Below are 12,927 nucleotides of genomic sequence, written 5' to 3'. Positions count from 1 at the left end.
GGAGATGCCAGCTCCTGCACCTACAAGTGCATTTGCAGTTTTTCTGCTTGTTGTGTGTTTAGACTGGCACCACTAAGTCAGCTTGCTTTAATAAGTAGCCGTTCCCTGGCACTGCTCCAGCCCTATCACACACAAAACTGCCTCCACCCCTAGGAAGTCAGGGCAGGGATCAATCCTTGCTCCAGCTTTGTGTCCATCCTGCATGCTAGGGGACTTCCAGCCCTGCCTGCTCAGCACCCGAGGCACAGCCAGCTCTTAACAGGCTAGCAGGCAGCAATCCTCAGACTGCCAAGGGGAGGATGCCTGGATCACTCCCACAAACGCTCAGGGTATCACCTCATGGCCAGAAATAATTTCATCTCTGCCCCTCAAGGGCTGCCCAGAAGCTCGCAGCAGGCTGTTGGGATTTACTGCACATTGCCAGCTGCCTGAAAGCACAGGAGGGAGCCCCAGGTTTCGATGGAGCTGTCCCAGCAGTGTCTCCTACCTGAGGTCAGTGTGCTGCCTGCTCTTTCTGCCAGCCCCTGAAGCCCATTTGGGACAGATGAGTTTACCTTTGGCTCCTGCTCACTGAGCTTGGGCTATCACGCCCAGAACTACAGCAGATTAAGGCAGGCATGTGACCTTCCTTCATTAAAGCTTTCTTGGGCCTGTTTGTTATGGTCTGCATGGGAAATACGCCCTCACACAGGAGTCTGACCCAGGCAGGCAGCTAGTGCTTTAAGTCGAGTGGCTGAACACAGGCTGTTGACAGGCAGAGGCCTGAGCAGGAGACAGCTCATGTCATCAGCCTGGTCGTCCTACAGGAGCTTTGTGCTCAGAAAAACATCCCCCCCACCCCCAGCTCCCTCTTCACCACTTCAGTTCTCTTGAGACCCATGGCTGGAGGATGGTGGGCTCTGGATTACATGATACCGAAATCCTGCCACCATCAGCGTGGGGCAGAGACAGGAGCAGCCCCATAACCCCGTCACATATCTGCCTTCAGATATAGTCTGTACTGCAGCCTCCCTCTTGCCAACGGGAATAACACAGAGAGGAGGCATCTGCTGTGCTCCAGAGGAGCCCCTACATGGTGCTGGCAAAGCACCACTGTACATCCTCCCTTTCAGGGCTTTGCAGCTGCCTGCGAGCATTCAGCCACAGTGTGTGGTGCCCTTGCTTCAGGAATGCTGGGGTGGAAGCACATCTCTCTTGCAGACAGCCCCAGGAGGAGGCTGGCAGTGTGCTGCACTGCTGTGACAGGCTGTGCCAGAGCAGGAGAGGTGCCACGTGCTCTCCTCCCCCAGGAGCTGCCGGCCCTGCCTGCCCCAGCAGAGCCAAAGCAGGCACCGCCAGGCAGGAGCAGCCAGGACCTGAGGGAAACCTGGCAGCCCTGCAGCAGTGTGGGAGGCTGCACAACCTCCTCCCCACGGCCTGTGTCCAGGGCAGGGCTGTGCCCAGGGCCTGCAGCCCTGCTGCACCAGCAAGGAGCACAGAAGGAGGACGGTAACTTGTGACCTGGCCTTCTCCTGCGATCCAAGAAAGCCTATGGGATCCCTTTGAAAGGGTGGACCACAGATCCATCCCATCCAAAGGGAAATCTGTCCCAAGGCAGACAGGACTTTGGTCAGGCCCTTCCCTCCTACCTACCTGCAGCCCCAAACTTGCACTCAAAAACACGCATGAAAGACTTGCAAAAGCATGAAGACCTGTGAGCATTTGACCTTATACAGCATTCTATCAGTGACTCTCTAATCGATGCCTGCTCTCCCTGGTGAGGTGACCCCAAGTCTGCTCGTTCCCAGACACCTCCATGCAGCGCAAGCTGTCATCGAGCAGCCGGTGGGGTCCCCAGCGCAGCAGGCTATAGCAGTCACCCACTGCTCAGCAACAGGAAAGAAGGGGACTGTGCCCTGCTGTCCAGGGCAGAAGTGGCTTAGCAGAGCTGCCCACACAGTTTTGCTCTCCCTCCCTGACCGGCACTGCTGGGAGCAGCCTGACACCCTGACATTTGATCCATTTACCCTCCTCGGCTGAGCAGCATTCTCCCCTGCAGCAGACAGAGCTGCCCTTCTGTCTGGCTTCACACACTGAGCTGTGACAAGAAGCGAGCCCTGGCGCCACATAATGCCTTTGTGCAAACCCAGCCACACACAACCGAGCTGTTCAGGGAGAGCAGCAGGGCAGAGCTGCGCAGAACAAGTTCAGCTTGCAAGGACTGAAGGAGGCACCGGTGTGTTGCAGGGTAGGAAAAAGCAGCTAACTCTTGGGTGCCTTTGTTTCCTCTGAGAAGGTCCTGTTACAATGAGCAAAGGCAAACCACACACCAAATGCTCCAGGAGTCCTGTATAAGACGACGACACGCAGTTGTTCGGCAGGGCAGAGCGCGCATGACACAGGCAGAGAGGGCCAAGAGCTCCTCACCACAGTGGAGTACTGCCAGCCATGCTCTCCTGCCCACATCGAGCTGGGAGAGGATGCTCACCAGCTGCTGCCATCCCTCGGAGCCCACAGATGAGGGTGCTTTTCCCATGGCTGCTCAGGAAGCTTCCAAACCAGGACCCTGTGCTGGAGCCCCAAGTCAGCTCTGGTTTCTAACCAAGTGCTGGGTGTCATTCAAGCTTTCCTGCTTCGGAGCCGTGGAGAGCTGCATTACTGCTGCCAGAGCACTGCCATAGCCAGAACTGAGGGCCACAGTGCCCAGAGACATCCAGATCTGCACAGCAGAAGGGGGCTGGGAGAACGTTTAGGGAAACACTGGTTCCTGGTGGTTTGGAGACAGCACAGCAACTCTGACCTCTGGAAAACACCAGCTGGAACAGATACCACAGAACTTGCTCCAGAACAAAGTCCTTCTTGCAGCTTCAGGCTGAGTGAAACCCAGGGGAACCCCACACCCTTCCCTGCCCCAGAACAAAGCATGTGACACTCCCAAATCTGGTGGGCAGCGTAAGGTTACACTGCTTTGGGGGTGCCTCACATACCCTCAGCGCCCTTGATGGAGCAGCTGAGATGGATTGAGCTCTCGGGCTGAGAACATCAGGCCTGAGGGTGGGTACCCTTTCCTCTGAGCACTGAGGTCTGGCACTTCACCCAGAGTGCAGGCAGCTGCTCTGGCCAGCCTCTGGCAAGCATCTGTTCACTGGAGGAGGCCACGTCACTGCAATGCAAACCATGGGCTGGAGGGCAGTTACTAGTTTCAGCCACTCCTGTCAAACCCATCTTCATCCTGCTTGAAGGTGGCCATATCTGTAGCTGCAGTCAAGGCACCATCCGGGGAAGAGTTTTAGCCCCGCTGCCTTTTACTGATAGAGTTAAAGCCACGTTGCCTTCCGGCAGCTCAGTGCTAAACTACCAAGGACCAATGCTTGAGCATGCAGAAGACACGAGCTGTCAAAGGATACATAAACATTAGCAAGTCCTCCATCGTAGCACACAAACCAGTAAAGGATTTTGCTGGTGAGTTGACAACTTGCAAAGAAGTCAGTGAAATCAAGTCTAACTGCACACTCTGCTGGAGGATGGGTCTCTATAACCCTCCCTGCTCCAAAGCAGAGTTGAAATAGATGCTGCCCTGTGCAATTTATAGTAAGCTGTCCATGACTGCAGGCATACAAGGAGAGTTTGCCCAAAGTATCTACGATTAATCCATCAGAAGTTTTAAACTACAGCCAAGCATCAAGGGCATACTGACAAAGCATGTTCAAAGCATGTATAAAGTGCTGTTATGAAACACCTGCTAAAATATTAAACAAAATGGCTTTTCCAAGTCTGGGCCTGTGCAGTGGGAAATCAGCACTTTAAGTACACAGCTGCTCAGCTGACTCTTGCTGCATGCTGCCTCTCAGCACAAGTGGGTCTCAGTGGTAGTGGGCATTGCTCCTCCCCTGCCAGCCAGCACCTTCAGCAGCCTGCGTGGCACTGCTGCTGGCAGCTTCTGCTACAGGCCTGCACTGAACTGGCTCATACACAGGCACAACTGCCCACCAGCGATTCAGGGCAGGACTGGGACAGGAGAAGGGACAGCAGTTACGTCAAGACCTTTCTGAGACCCACCATGGGTTTGGGGGTGTGCCTCTGTTAGAAACAGTGAAACAGCACTGGGAAGAAGCCACACCCTTTCATTCTCTTCTGCTAAAAGCTGAAAGTCATTTAAACCTGCAGTACGTTGTGGCACGAGTACCTTTCTGCAGAAACCCTCTGAGACAAAGCTGTGGCTCTCCCCATGCAGGGGTTTATGGTACTTTACCAAACCCATTCACCTTCCAAGCTCAAGGAAAGCCCCAAAGAAGCCCATTTGAAATAGACATTTGAGAGGTCGCTGCCTTTCACTGCAGAGTTCCTCTCCCAGAGAGGGAAACGTCTCAAGAGGGTAGTGCTCTGCCACTGTCAGCTCACAGGAGCTGGTGTCAACCACTGCTGCAGTTTGAGAAGAAATACAGTCGCTACTGAAAGTCTTCAGACTTCAAGAGCATCTGGGCAACGCTCTTAAGTAAAAACAACCACCTCTCCCTTACAGTTTGAGTTTAATGATCACTTTCTTTGAAGTTTCATCAATGCTTCAGGAGTTGCAGCTCTGTCACTGTCACCAGACAAACTGCCAGAGAAACTTTAAACACAGCCATACAGCATTAATGCTGAAAAGATTTTCTCATCAACTAGTTGGGTGTGGGGCTTATACAGGAAAGGATAAGAGCAGAACAGGTGAAGGTTGGTCAACTATTCACTTACAGCTACCAAAGTGCATAGGGTAAAGAAACAGTTCAAAGGAAGGCTAGATAAACTATCCTGAGCCAAGCCCCTCATTAAGCTGGAGACACCCTATACCAATCCTCTCATTTGGACACTGTGCAACCGAACATCAGCTTCAAAGTACTAACACAGAGTGACAGAAGTACCCAAGGAAATCAAGAGTGAGTGGTAGCACCTTTATTCACTCTTCCCAGTCTTGCATAAGCAGAGGATTCCCTATAAACAGTACAGTAAGAGACAGCATAACAAAACCCCAAGCACCTTACCCAAAAGTCTTAAAATCATTTCACTAGGAAGTCTTGCACAGCACATTAGTGGTGCAAGACACCCAACATCTTCCCAACTCACTTCAACCAGCAGTTTTCCATTAACAGAGATCAGGTTTTCTACTGGAATAGCTTTGCCAACAAAACCCCAACCTAAAATATGTCAATTAAGGGAACTGCTGGTGTTGTACGCCTCTTGTCAGAAGCTGAATGCCTCCAAGCTAAAGCCACCCAGTTTGCTCTGGCAAGCCTTACTGGGGACTTCATTAGCTGCTCTGTGCCTCTCTTTTTTCCAAGGTCAGGCACTCCAAAGATCTCCTATGGCATGCCAGGGTCCTTGTCACTATGAGCAGAAGCCCATTAGTACTCTGGGACTGGTGGTCCAACAGAGAAGAGAAACAAGGGCAATTTCTCTCAGAGGCACTAGACAACACTCAGTTGTTTTGACGCTTCCACTGTTTTTTCTAAAACAGGATGGGAGAGGGTACAAGCTGAGCAGACCTCTCATCTTCTAATCAACCTTAAAGAGTGTAGATCACAATGAATCATGCTTACCCTGCAAATGGTAGCACTCCCTGTAATCACAGAGTACCAGCCTGCACAATCCGGTGCAAATAACTCCCACTTGATTTTAAAACAAATACTACAATACCTCGTTATGTCACGTACAGTCTGCTTTATCTTAAGCATACACATTCTGTTTCTTCTCGTACCTAATTGATATGTTAATCATTAGCTCCATGAGGGAAAGGCATGAGCAGTACTTTTCACCCAGTTTGGTATAAAATAGATGGTGACCTTAAGACTGTAGTGCTCTTTATCACAGTGCCTTACTGGGTCTACAAGGATTGCAGTACAAGGATGCCAGCTTTGATGACAGAACCAGCCCATCCTGGCCTAGGCACGGACATTACTGTTAAGGTACTGACTTACCTACATGGGGAGCACCCCCCCAAAAAAAAGCAGCAATGGTGCCTGAGAGCCCTTGAGCTCTGCAAGCCCTCCCAAAAGTCTTGCTGCATGTCACCAGGCCCCTGGCCCTTGCCTAGGTATTTCAGGTATGGCACCAGGCAGGCAGCAAAAGCTCACTTCAGGTAAGCCAAGGGGCAGGCTCAGACAAGAACTCAGGAGCCCAGGGAGAAGCGAGGTGCATGCACACCCAGGGGCAGCCCAGCCTAGCACCAGCCAGCTGTGGAGACTCCTTCCTCTTCCGAAGGCAAGAGGGCTAGGAGCATGAGAAAAGCACTATGTCTTGAAGTTTACCTTTCTTTAGCTCCAGCTGCATACTAGCACACAGACCCACTCTGCGTGCAGACAAGTGAGTTACACTCCTAGCTGCTGTTAGCTATTAGGCAAGGCCTGGAGCACACAAGAGGAACCAGCAACAAGCAGATTACCAACACTGCTACTGTAGACCAAGAACTCTTTCTGTGGTATCTGAACGGTTGTTTGCCATAGTAACAACTGTTCAGAACAGAAGCGTTAATTAATACCACAGTCTTCTCATCTGGGAAGATGCACGCAGCAGAGAAGGGACCAATAAGCCTTTTCCCACATGTGAATAAAGTGCTTTTTATCACAAGCCACTTCTGCACCAAGAGTTTTGTTTTTACCTGTCCAGTCAGCAAGCAAGAAGTCTTGCTTAAAACTGCAGAACACCATTTTAATAATAATTTCTTACAGGGTTAAGTGCTGCCCACAGTAGATTGCTAAGTCAAGTCAGTCTGTGCATCTGATTTTACCTTTAAAACATTCCTACCCAAGTCCTTTGAAAGTCTTCCCATTCAGGATGGAGGCCAGAGAAGGATAAGTCAGCACGAGGGCGTTAGTGTCAGCCAAGGCACGCAGAGGTGACAGTGACTAGAAACCAAGTGTTTCTGAGCCACCCTTTGGGGTACACACTGCAGAGCCGGCACTGCAGGAGGAAGGAACACCCAGCCCTGACCTCCCAGACAGCCATATGTCCTGGAGTAAACCCCACGGAGACAGCAAGTGCAGAAAAAGAGATTGCATGACTGGGGAACAGGGACCCTAGCACTTCAACTAAAACTTTCACACTAGCTGTCAACAAGGCTCCTCTCTGCCCCAGGCCTCCTTCCTCCCTGGCCTAGCTTCAGGGAAGAGCCTGGGCTCTAAGTCTCTTGGCAAGAAAGGCATTTAATTATTCTTTCTCCTCTCTGGGGATATTTGCTCATGCTTAACAGCTTCACGCCTGCCACATCACTCCTTTCAGCCCAGAGGCTTTCACTGTACACACAGTCTCTACCAACACCGTATTCAGATTTCAGGAAATACTATAGCACGCTCCTGAAACAGATAGCAGTCAGAGCCTGATGGAAATACAATAGCCTACTTCCGAGCAAAAATCTTCCAAAGTTGCAAGATGCTTAGAGCAAGTTTCACAATCCCCAGCTGCAAACACAAACAGCTCTACTGCCAGAGTTACCCGAGTAAAAACCAAGTCACCTGAGTAAAAAACAAGTATCAAGGAAGCAAACTGTCAGTATGTTTCACCTGCAAATTGCCTCTGCCACCAGACAGCTGCTGCTGACCCAGCCCAGATTTCAGCCTGGACTCAAGCAGGAGCAACTGATCTCAGCTGCCCGCGCTGGTATCAGACCTGCTCTCTTCTGTGGCTGCATGACCACCCAGCAGGTGAGGCAAATTGCTGCCTTTCAGTTCCCACAAGTCTGAGAAGCTCTTACGATCATCCTAGAGAGCTGTTTCAGCTTTCAGGAAGCTGAACAGGCAACACATTTCAGGGAAATCACTGTGCAGGTGTGCCAAGTGAGCATTTTCCAGAGCCAACGCTGCGCTGGCCACATTTTACACAAGGGTAAAGTTGTTCCCCTCTCACACACTGCATGTACTCCAAGCATGGGTTATGTATAAACTGTGTAGAAGATTTTCTTGCAGCTGAGCTCAGGGCTGGGAAAGAGGTGAATTTCCTCACCTGAGCACACAGGGATGGAATTCAGAGATCTTTGAGATAATGGAAGTTATACTAATTATCATTTATGGAGTATAGATGTGCCCAGGAAGGATTCAGCATCTCTAAAAAGCAGGGCTATAGGCACTCCTTACAGGAGAAAAGCATAACTTATGTAGTAAGGACTCATGTCTCTGCAGAGTGTTAGCAGGCATTGGCCAGCTCTCCAAAGCACTATAAACCCCATCACACAGCTTAGAAAGCGTACAGGAGACATGTCATATAATAAACCAGCTTCCCCCCAGCTAAAAAGTAGAGTAATTCAGGGCTCCAGACCCTTCAGTTTTCTTCTAGACTGCAACAGATGCAGAGACATCTCCAAAACTAGAGAAATTGAGAACTTCCTCTAACATTTTTTTATAGTCAGTGAAATCTTAATTTAATGTTAAAGTAAGGAGGCATTTTCCACCAAGTCAACTGCAGGGCTATGAACAGCACATTCCTCAGCTTGAGTCAGTGTTTTCCCTGAAATTCAGCATCAGTCCTAGATTTAAAGAAGACCTGGCTTGGAGGGATTTGCACAGCACAAACTCAGTCTTACAAGAGTGTTTACTTACAAGCCTTCTTAAGCGTGTTCTGGGTGACAGACAGGAGGGACAAAGTCCAGTTTTAAATCAAAGGGAACATGCCACAGTGAGTAGTCACGCAGGGTAGGTAGCAATACTCTCCTTGAGCAGTCCCCCCAGGGATCAAGTACCACAGTCTGTTTCAAAAAGGCTTTACACAATTTCCTAGGTGCCCAGCTGACAAGGACTGTCCAGAACAGCAGCCTCATTTAATTTGGTCCACCACAGAGCCAGCCTTAACCTCATTTAGCCAGTCTGTTGGAAGCATGTTTTCAAATACAGGACCTGAATTTGAAAATCCTTCTCTTTGCACGAAGCTTTTCTCAGATTATCCCCTCCTTCGGGGTGAAAAGCAGCAAAGGTGAGGTCAGACATCAGCCCCAGGACAGCATTGTTTGCCAGCAAACAGCCCCCATGGTTTGTGCAGTCAGCTGACATGAGCCAGGGACAGAGGGAGGTATGATGCAGCAATCCTGGGGGGGGGGGGGGGGGGGGGCGAGAGAGAACATTAGGTTTTAATGCATGCTTCAGTATGAGAAGCAGATAAGATGATAACTGCCAAGTAAGATTTTTTTTTTTTATGGCACGACACCAGCTGTCTGGAGTTGCAGGTCCTGAAGGTACAGGAACAGTTAAACTAAATGCTCCCACATACTGCTCAGAAAGGGTCAATATACAGAGAGAAAGTCTGCTGGAATTGCCACATGCTGCCCTCCAAATAAAATTTTGCTGGGGAAGGCTCAGCTCGACACAGTTTGAGAAGTGAAAGGGTACACTGAAAGGCACCAGAGAGCCTAACCAGAGCGATTAGGGTCCCCTCCTTTCCACACAGAGACTGGTAAAGAGGAAAAATCCCTAGAGCAGAAGGCAGGGACTGTATCTAGGTGACCTGTTTATTCTCGCAGCTGGCCAAACATTAGGAGGCAGGCAGCATCACTGTGACTATTACTCTTATCACAGCCGGCTTTGCTACAAGTAATCAGCTTCCAGAAATAAGATTTCCACCCCGTGCACACAATAGGTCAAACGCAATACTGAGCTTTGTTTGCCTCTGTTTGGAAGGAAGGCTGCTGACGGAGCCTGCTTCCCTTTGGCACAGCATGGAATAGCCTCATCCATTACGTTGTTATGTATCAGTGGGGCGGGTGGGGGGGTGAAATTAAGCTGGGCAAATTGCTAACATCACCTAGTGCTTTCAAAATTAGTATGTCACTTTGTACTTTGGCTCATTCCACTTCTTTTTAAAGCACGCCATTATCAACAGCATTACATTTCACTGTAATTTACATAGACAAGAAAGTACCTGCTGACCAGTCAGCAGATACTGTGGTTTCCTTATGCTAGTTGATACCAAATTATTCTATAATGAAAACACTGTTGCTGACATGAGATATTTTCTTCCTCCTAAGCAAGCCCCTGGTCCTTACGCCATGCTCCACGCAGGCGCTGTGCTCCTACTGCTGTGCATTTCCCAGCTTTGTTCTGGTGCAGGTGAGTTCCCTCCAGCTACCCAAAGCATTGTGTGACACCAAATGGCAGATCTACAGTGTTCCAGGAACTCACGCCTGGGCAGACATGAAGACAGCCCTCAGTTTTTATAGCAGGAAAGATGCAGATGGAAATCAGCACAAATCAGTTCACGGCGCTAGGAAATGGAATCAGATACCCTTAAGAATAACATCCCTCAGGCTCAGCATATGAATTATCAGCTCTAAAGGTAAAGGTCAAGTTGTTTACTTCTAATGAACAACAGCCAAGTCAGTTATTAGCCCTTGCAAAATGCAAGAAGTGCTGTTTCTTTGGAGACTTTGCTGTTGGTAGCCTGTACAAGCCCAAAAGCCAGCTATAAAAAAAAATAACAAAAAATCCAAACCCAGGGCCATGAGGTCTTCTGTGCCGCCTCAACAAGCCACCTACCCTCCCTGGCCCACTGTTCCTCCACCTGGAGAAGAAACATGCTTCATGGCCTTTCAAGCCCAACAGCGTTGAGGTAACTAAGGTGACTCTGAGGGGGTGCAAGCTTGCACGCACTGGACTCCATCCACTCAGGGAGAAGGGACAAAGGACCACCAGTTGCCATTATCAGCTGCAGTCTCCCTCTTCTACAGTGCTGTAACACATGGGAGTCACAGGGCCAACACCACTAAGTCTTAATGCCTAAACCACAAGCTGATTGCTACGACTTAAACCGTCATCATGGCTAACTAATCCTACACAACAGTGCTTGCTCTCCTTGTTCAGTGCTGTTCTGGGCTGTACCTTCCTCCAACAAGCCTTTTGTATATGTCCCTCTATTCAATGTCATATTGAGAAGACGACAACATCCTCCTTTCTCACCTATCTCTAAGCAGAGCCATTGCTCACTTAACAGTAATAACTTTCTCTTTCCAGTCTAGATGTTACCCACTCTTGCCAAGCATGACCCCAACAAGAAGGGCCGAACCCTCCAGTCTGGGCTCACAGCTCCCACCTCCTGCAGACACAGAAGAAGGGGTGCTGTGGCTGGGTAGAAGCGTGGCTGCAGCACGTACGCCACACACACGTGACATAACTCATGCCAGCACTGCTCAGCCTGAAGAGTCCTTCAACAGCAGCCTTTGAAGCAAGGCTCAGTGGTTCACAAGTTCTTCTGCAGCATGGGTGACAAAACCAGTACTAAGTTTAAGCTGTTTCCATTACATCTCAGATGCAGCTTTCTTTTTAATACAGAAAGCAAGACATACGAGTTTTTTCTTCTCCAAGGGTCAACGGAACAGGCTATGTCCATTGCTACTCCAGACAGGCCACAAATTGTTAAAAAACACTGTCACTATGAAATGCTACTTTACCATCAGATTGAGAGCTCAACAGTAATTATTTCCATCTGTGTGATCCACTCAAGACCAAAATATGATGCATAATTACTTCCACACATTAGCACACCAGCTATGATCCACAACGTAAGAGCCCACTCTGCAGTTTGCCTACACAGTAAAATAACTTAAAGTATGAAATTTAAAGGTATAGCAAACTTCCTAGTTTTCAATGTGGACACTTGTTCAGAAATACTGATGCATTACTTGGAGCAGCCTAATTCATTAGATTAAGCAAAAGTCATCTAGGAGAGCAAAACATCCACTCTGAAAGGAAAGCATCCACACAGCTCTTCCCAGGTAACTGCTTGGAAACACCACAAGAAGTGACAAGCCACATTAAATCATGTCAGACCAGCTACGTAGACTGTAATGACTTGATTAAATTTAGACATCAATTTTTTCTATTAGAGGTTCAGCCACAGCCTCAGATATACAGCATTAGGATAACATGTTTTTAAAAAATTAGCTTTATTAGGGACATCCATTCTATATTAGACACTCCTGGAGGTGATCATTAAACAAAGCCTCATTGAAAGCTCTCTCAGAAGACTTCTGTTAAAGCATCACAGGACAAAGATCAGGTTCCAGCTTGATGGACTGGCCAAAAAAAAAGCAGGGGTGTTTCAAAGGAGGAGAATCAAGAAAAAGTAAAAGCTTTTTGTCTGAGTCCTGACAATTTTCCAAGTGACGTTAGCTTCGATACCCACTTTGTCTGCTGGTCTTTACAGCAGTAGTACCCAAGTGCTAGTGCCTTGCATAGCTATAAAGCACTGACTCGGGTTTTGAGGTACATGTTAGTCTCATTCCTTCCCACCCCAGGTTAGTCTGTCCATGACCATACCAGACACACTCTCTTCCTGAGACCAGCTCCCACCTAAAGCACAGTGCCTGGAGAGCACCTCTACAGAAGTGCTCCCCACACCTCCCCTTTGGTAGCTCTGGCCACATCCTCTGCTACTCCAAGGCAGCCAGAACAGCTATAAGTATGTAAGACTCTTCTCAACAGCTCAGGTCTGTTTGTGATATTCACTGCAACAGAGAAAGAGAGGAGATAATGGTTTCTGACTTCCCCACTGAAAAAGCCTTAAAGAAGGCACTGGAGTTGTTGGCATGACAGCATGAGTCCCCATGCTGATGGTGAGGGGGTGAGTACACTCCCATGATGTACAAACAGATTTTACAACCAAAGCCTGTGAAATACTGACAAGAATAAACTTGGTCTCTAGGTAAGTGTCCTTACCAGCAAGATAAAGAGTTACCAAAAAACCCCAAGCTAAACCCTCCTCTTTCCAGAGGGGGAAAGGCAGGGACCACACCCAACCTTGCCAGAATCCTAGAGTTGTTGAGGTTGGAAGGGACCTCTGGAGGTCATCTGGTCCAAACCCTCTGCTCAAGCGGGGTCAGCTAGAGCAGGCTGCCCAGGACACCTGTCCCGTCAGATTTGGAGTATCTCCTCAGATGGAGACTCCACAACCTCTCCAGGCAATCTGTGCCAGTGTTTGATCACTCTAATAGTA

General features: G+C 49.0%; 1 protein-coding gene across 2 annotated transcripts in view; it reads right to left on the bottom strand.

Annotated features, from left to right (window-relative positions):
- Positions 1-12,927, bottom strand: part of CYSTM1 (cysteine rich transmembrane module containing 1) — a 29,024-nt gene that overhangs the window by 2,588 nt on the left and 13,509 nt on the right. The gene's annotated exons all lie outside the window — the stretch shown is intronic.

This window comes from Strix aluco, chromosome 13 (genome assembly GCF_031877795.1).
Source record: "Strix aluco isolate bStrAlu1 chromosome 13, bStrAlu1.hap1, whole genome shotgun sequence".
NCBI lineage: Eukaryota > Metazoa > Chordata > Aves > Strigiformes > Strigidae > Strix > Strix aluco.
The sequence above is the reverse complement of the archived record's forward strand: the minus strand, read 5'-3'. Positions and strand labels throughout refer to the sequence as shown.